Source organism: Tupaia chinensis, unplaced genomic scaffold (assembly GCF_000334495.1).
Source record: "Tupaia chinensis unplaced genomic scaffold, TupChi_1.0 Scaffold000098_2, whole genome shotgun sequence".
Lineage (NCBI taxonomy): Eukaryota > Metazoa > Chordata > Mammalia > Scandentia > Tupaiidae > Tupaia > Tupaia belangeri.
In genome coordinates this window covers 1,362,892-1,375,720 of record NW_006159561.1, presented here as the reverse complement: position 1 = coordinate 1,375,720, position 12,829 = coordinate 1,362,892, and the positions used below count along the sequence as shown (strand labels likewise).

The window sequence follows — 12,829 nt, the reverse complement described above, 5'->3', positions numbered from 1 at the left end:
TAGAGTTGGGAAAAGTTACCTACATTCAGCAACAATTCTTTATAATTTCCTTTATTTGCCAGAAATTTTTCTAGAATTTGGGATACATTACTAAGGAAAACAGACAAAGATGCCTGCCCTATAAATTCCAGGTGGTGAGAAAGACAGTAAAACAATTTCAGTTTTCTCTTACAGCATTCATTACTAAAGCAGAAGAGGTTAGAAAATCTAACTATTTTAAGAGAAACTAATACAACTGCTGGTTTAATTTATGTAAGTTTGCCAGTCAAAAGGTTATGTTTAATCCCCTATTGTTTTTAGAATGTGCGATTCTATGACTGGTGTAAAGTTTATGACAACAAAAACATTATAATAATAAGAACAAGTATAAGCCATAACCTTAGACTTCTGGAAGTGACTTCACAATTTCATCTCAGAAAGAACTTGGCAGTGGAACAAAGAACATAGAAATCAGACACTGGAAAAAAAAAACTCTCCCATAAAACATTTTGATTCTCTTTGGTAAGAAGTAATCCAAAACTGTAGCAGACAATATAGTCGTAACAGGAGCACAGAAAACAAAGGGGAGAATGTCCTAGCAACAGAAACTGCCTTTCAGACATGTCTAGGAAGACATCAGATTAAGGGTCTTTGTCCCTGTTCTGACCGCTCAGATCTGGATTCCCTGGGATGGTTGGTATCCTACGGAGGAGGGAGACTGTGGGTTTGTTCCCTTCCTGAGTGCATCAACCTTCACAAGCAGGTCACAGCTGAAGGCCTGTCCTGAACCCGTCATCCAGCACACAATTATAATTGACATCGTTGAAAACAAACCAGGATTTCCTCCAAATTACTGGATTAAAGTACTGGATTAAAGGGGACTGAGAGGACCCAGAACAGTGGGACAGAAGACAGAGCATGTTAGCGATTGTAGATTCAAGGTAAGCTTGAAAATTCATCCAGCTTTCAGAGCCCATCAGCACGTTTTGACACAGCTCCTTCATTCCTCCCACTACATCTGCTGGGGACACACATAGTAAATTGCAGTCTATCAGATAAGCAAATACTTACTTATAGATTTTAAGATTGTATAAATCTTAGTCTTACTCTCAACATATTTACAAACTAGTTAAGGAGCCAAGGTATATAGTAACCAACTGAGATAAAATATCCTTTAAGTATTAAGTCATACATTTTATCATATAAACTATAATAAGATGAGATAACTGAGGGGTGAAACTTGTCTGGGGATGTTTGAATAAGAGCCTGAATTATGAGTATGAATTTGAAAGTAGTGTTAAGGGGAAAATGAGGGGCAAGAATCTCAGAGAAAGGGTTGGTACTCGGGCAGTAGTTAAGCATGAACTTAGTACCAAATACCTAGTGTGCAGGTGTGCAGAGCAGTGGGCTAGGAGGAATATAACATCTCTGCTAATTGGTTTCTTTAATAGTGAGTCCAATAGTTATTCATTTTCTCAGTGCAAACCAAGAAGCCCTTGCTTAGTGCACGTGAAGCTGATGAGTTTTAGAATGCAGGCATTTCAAGGCTATTTTCTTTTTAAAATAGTACTTTTACTTCAGGAAGCCTCTCTGTGATATTTTGATTAGTTTAGCTCCTTTGTTTCTCAAGTTGTTTTTTCTTTTTCTTTCTTTCTTTTTTTTTTTTTCCTTTTTCAAAATGGCATTGGGTGCATGCACTCAACAGACAGAGAGAGAAAAAAAGAAAGTATTGGAGAAAGCATCCCCAACGGGTATGGCCATGTCACAATTTCTTCTTTTGCATTTCTCCATCCTGTTGGGATTTGGGGCACATCTGGGGTATATTTCAAGTCACCAGGTCTGGTGTTTGAACTGTAGTTGGTCATTTGGGATCCAGCTCCCTTAACCACTGGGCTACAGAGCTGACCCTCTCAAGTTTTTCTTCAGCCAAATTAGCCAGAGTGCTGACCACAGTTAAAGTATTGCCAGAACAACATGGAAAGTGCAAACCTAATTCACACCCAAGTATTCATGCTCAGTCAGAATTGTCAAACATAATTATAGGGGTTTTGTGTGAGTCAACATTTCTTTTTTCCTTATATATGCATGACTTGCAAGGAAGAAGTTAGAAACTATAAAATACTAGCATAACATATTAGCAGTTATTATCTCTACATTCTGGAAAATATTTTCTTTTACTGTGTATTTACTTCATCTCTCTTTAGCAAATAGAAAACAGTTCATACAGGTCATTGTGATTCTTTAAACATGTGTGAGTACAGTAATCACAAGGATGCTGACAGTGTAACTGGTAAGTAATGGAGGAAGGAAGACAAATCTCTAAGCTCTATTCTCAAAACCTCATTCAGTGACAAGCACACTGCTTGACCCACTGGAATAGCTGAGCCTCTTACTGGCACAGCGTGACCTCCATGAAAATCAATACAACATAGACCATTGAAGTTGTGACTGCCATCAGTTAGCTGCTACTGTTGCTACTGACATGAAAAAAGTCCTTTTGACTCTCTTAAAATTCTTTTGAATCCAATAATTGTTGTCGATGACTATGAAAGCTCTGTTACTTAAACTTTGGCCCTAAACATGAAATAAGGAGATAGATATTAATTAGACATATTTTGTTAGAAAAATTAAGAGAGAATATGTTTCAGAAAATAAAAGGTCTTAAAAGAATGGGTAGGATTTATCTTCCTCATTATGATCAAGTTTATGGCTTGTGAATAGAAATGACTAATAGAGGAGAAACAATTGACAAAGCTAAATGTTGAAAACAGATTGATATACATAACTGGAAATAGCATTAGCCAATTCACACAAAATTTTGGTTGCACTGATTCCTCTGTCATGAAGACATTGTCAATCAGGAGACTCAAACCTTATTATTAATATGAGGAATTAAAATAGTTGAACTTGGTTTCAGGGATTTAAAATGCAAGATTCTGAAATTTGCTGATGAATGTAATAAAAAATAATTAATGTTTAAATCAAGTATAATTAGGACAAACTTGTTTATTTTTCTCAAACCAGTATTTATCTTTATCCTGATGAAGAAAACTGTGTGCTACACAACCATGATTCATGAGTTTGGTTGTTCTTTCCCTGAACGTGATTGTGGACTTAAGTCTCCAAAGAAGAATATCTGATGTTACCCCACCTCCTATAATCTTCTACCCACACCCTTGTTAAAGAGACTCAAATGATATTGCAGAGGTGAAAATGCAACACCCTGAGAGGCTGATCCCCATGGAAGTTTCCAGGTTCACATCTAGATATCTCTCTGAGGACACCCAACATGCATGCCCATGATCTGGCTGGCTTATGCTCTGGATAAATAATGGCATCAAGACCCTGTTGCAGAGCTGTCTCTCCTTCTCATTGTCTCTCTCACACATGAAGAAATAAACTTTACAAAGAGAGAGAGAGAGACCCAAAGGGAGAAAATTTCAGTTTTGCTTTTGATTCAAAGGTTCAGATTGGAAACTGAAACAGAAGGGCCACACTTGAGAGAAATTAAAAACTCAGAACCTGGGGGCCACCCTCTTAGTTTTAGTTTCCTTCCTTCCCTACTGGTGCTCCCTTGCCTTGCTTGGGATGTCCTTCATTTTCTATCTATTCAAAAATCGAAAATCAAAATCAGTTGATTTAACCCTCAGAACAATCCTAGAAAGTATTTTTCTACTTTAATTAGGAAACTGAGGCACAGAGAGGTTAACCAGCTGACTGAGGTCCTACTGCTAAAATGTGATGAAGTCTAGGTATTTCTGTAGCACTTTGGCTTCTATTTCAGGGATGGCTATAGCTCTGAAGCTTTCTCTGAAACCTTCTTAAGAGAGTTCCCCAGGTACTTAGTGAGAGGGGCCTGACATGGCTGAAATTGCATGTTGTAGGAGGGGATTCTTAGTATACCATGAACAGGTGATGCAGCTTGCTGAGCTTTGACAGACAGGCAGAGGGGTTGGAACTCAGCCTGCTGGGAAACTGATAAAAAGTAGACATGAAGAGTATATGTAACAAAGTTTGATGAGGAAACTAATACTGTATGAGCTGGTAGCTAGAGAGACTTCACCCAGGGAAGCCCCTGGGGCAGCTTCAGGAAACTCAGGGTAAGGGACTCTCTTGAGCTAGGGGACAGGCAGAAAGGAATCATTAAGATTGAAAGGATTATGGGAACCAGCAGTTGGCGTAATGGCTATGTCGCTGGACTCCCACGTAGTTGACCGCGGTTCGCGTCTCGGACCCAGTGGTTTAAAACTCACGCCGGGCGCGTGTGCGTGCGTGCCCAAGATCCTGAGAGGAGAATGGAGGAGAAGGGATTGCAGCGTGACCATCCCCCCGGGGGGTGATTTCTCGCTTTCTGTCTCTCTGTCTCTCTCTGTGTGTCTGGCGAGCGCACGCACCCTATAGCCCCACGTAGTTGACCGCGGTTCGCGTCTCGGACCCAGTGGTTTAAAACTCACGCCGGGCGCGTGTGCGTGCGTGCCCAAGATCCTGAGAGGAGAATGGAGGAGAAGGGATTGCAGCGTGACCATCCCCCCGGGGGGTGATTTCTCGCTTTCTGTCTCTGTGTCTCTCTCTGTCTGTCTGGTGAGCGCACGCGCCCTGTAGTGAAAATCTCTCCAAAAAAAAAAAAAACAATTGAAAGGATTATTAAAAATGTTCCCAACATTTCAGGAATTTAGGAACTTTTTAATATAAAAATATTATGCTATATTAAAATAGGAGACACCATGGTAAGTGCTTAAAAGAAGAGATTCTGAAGGAGAACCAGCGGTATATACATCAACTCTGTTATCTTCTAGCTGCATGACTTTAGTCAGCCACTTAATGTCTGTGCCTAGTTCCTTTGTAACATCAAGAAAATATTTCCTGAGACTGTTCTGAAGATAAAATCAGATCATTTTTGTATAAGGCTTAGAACATTTGCCTAGCACTGTAAGGGTTAAGTGTTTGCTATTATGCAAAAATGCATCATGACTTTTCTGAGGACCCTAAAAAAATGTAAAGAAATGACTCTCTTTTCTTAGGTTTGGGATACAATTGCCTTTCCCTCCTACTTCATGATCAGGGCTGGGAGGCTCTATTATATAAAGATGCCAGTTTCTAAGTGTCCTGGGCTAGGGGACGGGCTTTGTGGCCAATATTTTGAATGCAGGTCATGGAAGCAACTAAAAGAATGAGTCTTACATCCAGGATTTATAGCCCGAACACTCAAATCTGTGGTAATTCTTGTGTCTTGGGTTTTCCTCTCTCGTCAGCTCCTCCTTAATCCCTGGAGCAAGTTCTTTTCATGCAGCTGACCTGGATTGCACGGTATAGCACTTACCCAGAGAAAGTGAGCAGCTCCACCCCGAGACTGGAGGCGCATCTGGTGAGTCGGGCCTGAGAGGCTGGGCTAACTTGTGAAATTCTGTAGGTTCAGTGAAATAAATGCATTTTTGGTTCATACGATATTTTCATGTCATGATGGGTTTATTGGGAATACAACATCACAGTAAGTTAAGGTTTTATACATATATACACACACATACATATATGTATACACACACATATATATATGAAATATAATATATAATATATGTTATATTATACATAATATACATAAATAATATATATATTTATGTCACCATATTTTTGCATAGTACCTGACCCTCAGAGAAGAGAAGGCTAGAGATCATTTAACCCTGTCCTCTGAGAGGAGCACTTTTGTTTTCTCCCTAATTTTAACTGTAATAATTAATTTTCACATTTTATTTAATCCTGAATCATTCTTGCCAAAAATGGGAGAGCAAAAAAAAAAAAAAAAAAAAGGAAGAAAAGCCTTTCTCAATTAAATTTTCTGGGCATGTGGATGTCAGGAGTTTATACTTTGTATTTTGTTTAGTTTATTTACTGAGGTTTTAACCAAAAGGTAATGATAAAAAAAATAATAAAACAACACACACTGGGCTTTGCATGTGGCATGGTGGTTAAGGGCACTGGATTACCACATGTCCGACCACAGTTCAAGTCCTAGACCTGGGGGCTTGCTTTATTAGTCTTCCCCCCACCACCACTACCTGCCTCCTCTCACTCTGTCCCTCTCTGGTCAAATTAAAACAAATTAATAAATAAAGTTAAATAAAATCATTCTTTATAAAACACACACACAAAATTTCATTATTTCTCACTGTGAGGAGCTCAAATTTTAGAAAGAAAGACAAGTACAAAAATATATCTTCACGAATTACTTGACCTAAGAGGAATTTAGAGGCAAACCTGAGGGTGATAAGAATGAGCAGAAGAGAGGGAAGCCCTGCCTAAGGTCGTGTGGAAAGGCTACAACTCAGGGGAACCTTTACTTTGGGTTTTGAAGGGGAGCAGAAGTTTGCTAGGAGGGAAACTGGAACTCAATTACTCACTGACTCTGTGACCCTGAGCACATCCCCACCCCTCAGAAGCTCAGTTTCCTTATGTATGAAATAGAAATGATGGTATTACCTGCCTGTAATGCAGTTGCAAGGATTAAATACGAAAATACTCATGAGGTGCTCAACCCAGGCCTAGCACAGAAGAAGGCTCAGCAAAGAGCTATTGAGTGCATGCATGAATGGAAGTGTGTGCCCAACTACACAGTAACAAAACGTCACGCCACAGCTGCCACTGGACACTGTCTGATTATTGCCGGTTAATCAGCTCTTATCTAGTACTCTTAATTTAAAAAACACACCAAACCTGGTATTCTCTTTTCATTTCAAGATCAAAATTAGGTAATGTTAAGATTCTTTGTTGCTCTGCATTTTAAATCCTTTCTAATGTTATGAATGTCTTGGGACTTTGTTTTGATTAATTTTGGTGCAGGTTTGGATGCTGTTGTTGGTGGGTCTGAATCAGTTCTGAAAGATGTTGAGTGTGACCTGTAGAACTTCTAGTTGCTTTAAAAGCACAAACTATCGAAGACAGAGTTATTCTCTCTCAGAGAATGACTGTGAGTCAATATACCCCCCCCCCCGAGGTTCTGCTAATTCATGGCTTATGAATGATCCAACCACAGACCTAGAGGGAACACCTGGGTCCTAGACAAGACTGATCAATATTCAAGTTTCAAATCCGCAACATTGTTTTTTGGTGCCTTAGGCAAATTATTAAGTTTCTCTAAAGGTTCTTTAAGCTGTAAAATATGTTACAGGCATAGAAATTATTTCGTGTGTTTATTCAGTAGATGTTTGCTGAGGGGTCACTCTGTGCCAAGGCTAGAGATATAGCAATGATAAAGACTGCATGCTACCCACATGACTTAGGTTTGTTTGTGGCTCACACTACTTGCCCATTACTGCTCACCTGTCAGCATTGCTCCATTTATTGTTGTCCTCATTCTGGGACTCAGGCTAATGAAAGCTGGTTTGTTTGTGGTCATTGATCATGGTTTATGATCCATCGATTCTGAATGCTCCCACTTCAAAGTGATTCATCTCTCTTCTGCTCACAGCTCTACTCAGAATAAGCCTGACTTCAAGAAGTCCTAAAAGTGCAATCTTAGATGATGAAAGTGGAGAGCTACAACAGGTGTGAATGACTGGTATTCTCATTGTGGTCTGGGAGTTGGGACTTATCCCAAGTTCCAATAGTGCTGCAGATATGATAACATAATTATGACTTAAGTGTTCATAGTGCAAACTCTCTCTGTGACTCTGTAGATCTGACATTCTTCAGGGTTTTCCTTCTGAATCCTATTTTACTAACTAGCTTGTTTCTCTTAGTTCCCCAACAGGGTTGGAATCCTTGCCTTGTTTTTTGGTCCCCATTCCTATGGACTGCAGTCTCATTTATTCAGATGCTAGACCCTGATAACCATGGTCAGATGATGTAATTTGATGTCATGTAATCTAATAATGTAATATAAGTATAAATCCCATCCTCCTCTCACTACTGGGCAAGTCTTCCAGGCATCAGCACCATCCCTTTCTTGCGGCCGGTAAACCACAGTGTTGTTTATTGATATATTCTGAGGTGTGGCAGTGGAGTCTGTAGTTGACTTTTTATTTTTTATCTATCCATAAGATATTAAGTTTCTAAATATCTTTCCTTTTCTTCATCCGCCAGTTTTTTCTCTAACGTGACAGTGAGTTAAGTAGAACTTGAATAACCACTTCTTGAGTGAATGAATGGGGAGACACAAACTTATCTTGAGACTCACAAAGTATCACTAAATGCCTTAGCATTTCATCAGGAAAATGGGGTAATGATACTTAATTTGGGAAGGTATTAGGAGGATTAGATATGATCAGTGTGGTATGCACTGGAAGAGGCCTCCCTCCACAAGAAATGTCAATAACATTAATGACAAGATAGGCTGAGTCAGAGGCCACCCAGTGTACGGGAGCACCCATTCAGTGTGCCCCAGTGACATCCTTTAGCGAGGGATGAAACCTTTGTTTTCCTACCTCTCACCCACACTTGCACTGCCCTTCCGTTGTCTTCTTACATCAAGGAAAAATAACCTCCCAATTTAAGCCACTTATATATTTTTGGTTGGAGAGGTGCAAGAGAGGTGACTTTTTGAACAAATTTGCCAATAGTTTTATTTTTTCCACTCTCCCACTTGATTTTTTTTTCTTGTTTATCTATTATGTATTTATTTTGCATAGTCATTGTACTGATTGACTTTGACTTAATAAAAACTTCCACATGTTGGGAGCAGTGATCTTTTCAAGTTTAAGTTAATGGGGGGACCAGCAGTTAGCATAATGACTATGTTGTTGGACTCCCACGTAGTCGACCGCGGTTCGAGTTCCGGACCCAGTGGCTTAAACTCACACCGGGCATGTGTGCATGCGTGCCCAAGATCCCAAGAGGAGAATGGAGGAGAAGGGATTGCAGTGTGGGAGGCCAGGCCCCAAAAAGAAAAAAAAAAAAAAAAAAAAAAAAAAAAAAAAAAACAAAAAAAACTCACCAGAAAAAAAAAAAAGTTAATGGGGAATGTAAATCTAAATACTGTACTGAAGTCTTTTAGTTCTAGTATCTATTTGGTTACTTAATCACTCAACAAAATATGATGAACTGCAGTAGTGTCCTGTCTTTTGAAAAATTTCTAAAGAGGGGCAAACAGGTAGTATGGTGGTTAAAGGCGCTAGACTCCCACGTGGCTGACTGTGGTTGGAGTCCTGGATCTGGCAGCTTGCTTTCGCATTTTCCCTCTCACTCTCTCTGTCTTTCTCTGGTCAAATTAAAGTAAGAAATAAATGAAATGAAAAATATAATTATTTTTTAAAATTGCTTAAGATAAGTGAGCTGTAGCTGACAGATTATTCTCATCATACTAAAAGGCCAAAGCAAATATACAGAGGTGGGTTGATTACTGTCAGATCATGGTGAAATGTGAGGCACAGAACTGTTTGATGTGGGTAACATGATTGATAAATCAATGTTGTTGTAATCTTTGAGACTATGATGTGATTATCATGATAGATGGCTTCTATTAACAGACTGCTTTCTTTTTGCTACACTAAAAGAACTCATTGTTAAGAGGTTGTCAACCATTTTCAGTTAATACAGGCTTCCAAATTCTTTTGGCTTAAAATGCTGCAGATATAAAGAGCTTCCCTACAAGATATTTGGCATAGCAGTGTGGGACCGGGATATTGTTCAGTTAGTGGTAGAAGGCTGTGTATATATTGTTGAAATAATCATGTGCATTGGTGGAATTTCACCTACTTGATGGCTCTGGGACTCCACAGAAAATATATTTATCATATTTAATTATTTGTTTTTAAAAATAAATGTATTGTGTATATTTGAGGCTTACATGATGTTAAGGAATACATATACATTCATAGAGTACAATGGTTACTGTAGTAAAGCAGAACAAAGTTATTTATTTTTAATGTCAAGAGCAGATGAAATCTACTTATTTAACAAAATAATTCCTTAATCAATATAATTTCATTAACTTTAGTCCTCATATGGTACGTTAGCTCTCTAGAATTATTCATCTTATATATCTGCTATTTTGTATCTTTTGACTTATAGTCTCTTTTCTATCTCCCACCTGTGGTAACCACTATTTCATTCTCTAACTGGGTATTTATTTGAGCACTTAAAATTTAAATATGTGGGGCCAGAGCGTGGTGCAGTGGTAATGGAACTGGATTTTCATGGGGAAGCCCAGGGTTCCTGTCCTGGGCTTCTCTCTACATGCCTGGTGTGTGTACACACCCAAGATCCAGGTTTACTGAGGGTGGGAGAGAATTGTAGCATGAGGACGCTATTGATGGTGACTATCTCACTATCTTTCTGTCTCTCTCTAATGAAAACATAAATAAACTTTAAAAATACATATTAAAAAAAATTTTTTTTGAGAGGTTTTTGCTATAGGGCGCGTGCGCTCGCCAGAGAGACAGAGAGAGACATAGAGACAGAGAGCGAGAAATCACCCCCCAGGGGGGATGGTCACGCTGCAATCCCTTCTCCTCCATTCTTCTCTTGGGATCTTGGGCACGCACGCACACGTGCCCGGCATGAGTTTTAAGCCACCGGGTCCAGCACGCGAACCATGGTTGACTACATGGGAGTCCAGCAACATAGCCATTACACTAACTGCTGGTTTGCTTTTTTTTTTTTTTTTGAGAAAAAATACATATTAAAAATTTAAATATATGTATCTCAGTACCACAATATTATATTACATTTTAAAAAGTCATGTAAAATATGTATTCCATTCAATTGAAATATGTGTTTGTTAGAGATAATTACATTAATTTTTAAATTCATTGACTTATACAATGGTCATGTTTAGTACTAATGATCGTCCAATTCACTTGAGTTTCTTTTGACTAAGTACCCCATGTCCTGGTTTACATGAGATACTGTTGTCTCTGTGTAATTGTTAATACAATTTCTCTTTGCTTTTAAAGGTGTTTCTGAAGAGCTTATAAATTATATGATCACTCTGCTTATAAGGTCCCCCAAACTACAGTTTCATTGGCTTAGTTCGAGCATAGAGGCATAAAGCATTGTCTTACTCTTTCCTGGAAGAAATCTCTTCCAGAGCTTTTTCAAGCCTTTTTCATTTTCTAGGCGCTTGAGCATTTTACTTTGCTTCAGTGAATTTCAAGGGGCACTTTTGCTAAAGAATGTATTTCTAAAAGAATTTTAGAAAAGATAAAACAAAATTTTAATACATAATATATGTTTCACTGTACTCCAGGAGGGCAGAAATCTGGACTTTTGCCATTGAACACTCAGTCCTGTACAATACTTGGGTACAGTGGAAATGTCAAAAGCTTGTTGAATAAATAAGGAATTTAAAAATTTAACCTTTTCTTTAATTAAAAAAAATAGTTTTGCTTTTTTTTTCACAGACAATTTTCTTCCAAAGGTAGTAAGATACTCCATGACCACCCTTGGAATCACTGCATAGTAAACCAATTCAAGAACATAGTTTGAATGAATATTACATAGGACCAAAAGTCAAACTCCCAGATCTGGCTCATGAGAATCTGGTTCAGTCTTAGGTTGTGTCAGATATGTAACTGGCACCTCATCCAGGATTTTTCTAACTCTATGTCTTTAAAATCTTCATCTTTATTTTCAAAAGGACATTTCTTTGACTTCCAACGAGACCGTCCATTTTTCCACATTGTCATTTCTAAGCTAGTTGTGGAGAAGACACTAGGCTGAACAAAAGTAGGGTTCCACCACACCACTGATTTTTATCACTTTCTCTCTTTGGGAACAAAATTCCTTAACCTTACAATTACATGGCTGAACTACAGGATCTCTCAGACCTTTTGCAATGCTATTAATCAGGTGATTCTTATCTTTGAAGTCCAATTGGCATTTATTCAGATAAATTTTGCTACATGAGACTCTCTATTTATTATTATTAATTTTTTTTGGCAGAAGTACACAACCACTCTTTCTTTGTTACTTTGTGTGCTAGAAATATATGTGAACTAATTACTACTTACTTAAGTACCTAAAAGTTGTTTTCCACAAACAACTTTCTGTACTAATTTTTTACAAACAACTCTCTGTACCAATTGGGGTTCCTTGGATATTTTGAGAGCCAATTGATAACATTTTTTGGGGGGAGGGTTTTTTTTTTCCACTATAGGGCGCGTGTGCTCGCCAGACAGACAGAGAGAGACAGAGAGACAGAAAGCGAGAAATCACTCCCCAGAGGGGATGGTCACGCCGCAATCCCTTCTCCTCCATTCTCCTCTCTCGATCTTGGGCATGCACGCACACGCGCCCGGTGTGAGTTTTAAGCCACCGGGTCCAGGACGCAAACCACGGTCGACTACGTGGGAGTCCAACGACATAGCCATTGTGCTAACTGCTAGTTCCCATAACTTATTTATTTTAGAGGTTAAAAATTATTTTTGAATTTTGGCCAATTGTCTTTTAGGTCCTGACAAAAACTTTCTACTGATAAAAAAAGCTTTTGCTTTTTAGTACAATAAGCAGTAGTTGGAAGAGTTTTGCCTGTCCATGTGCTTGTTACTAAATCATGAACACCTCAGATATAATGGTCTGGGTAGCCATGTCACATGGAACCCAGGGACTCAGGTGAATACATTCACAAAGACTCATTCATCAGATTAACAATTTGTGCTGGATTGGGACTTGAGGAAGTCTAAACCAAATCAGATTAGTTTTTTCCAGAAGCAGAGAGACAGAATAAACTAGAAAAGTTTTAGAACATGGGAAAGAATACAAGGTCAGACGAGGAAAAATGGGTCATGAATACCTAAAAGTTGTTGCCCATGAAAGCAAAAGATAATCACATCTAGTTAAAAAGGAGCAACATTCACTTAGAATTATGCCTTGGCTCTTCCTGAAGTCAGAAGGAAGGGTCCTGTGAGATGAGGTAATG

At 38.6% G+C, this 12,829-nt stretch overlaps 1 long non-coding RNA gene across 2 annotated transcripts in view; it reads left to right on the top strand.

Moving 5' to 3' along the window:
- Positions 1 to 12,829, top strand: part of LOC102473061 (uncharacterized) — a 39,837-nt gene that overhangs the window by 17,625 nt on the left and 9,383 nt on the right. Inside the window, exons 3-4 of one of the 2 annotated variants that reach the window (XR_333824.1) lie at positions 743 to 920; positions 5,232 to 5,344. This is a non-coding gene — a long non-coding RNA (uncharacterized LOC102473061). The remainder of the gene's footprint in view (positions 1 to 742; positions 921 to 5,231; positions 5,345 to 12,829) is intronic. The other variant, XR_001370007.1, reaches the window with a different exon arrangement.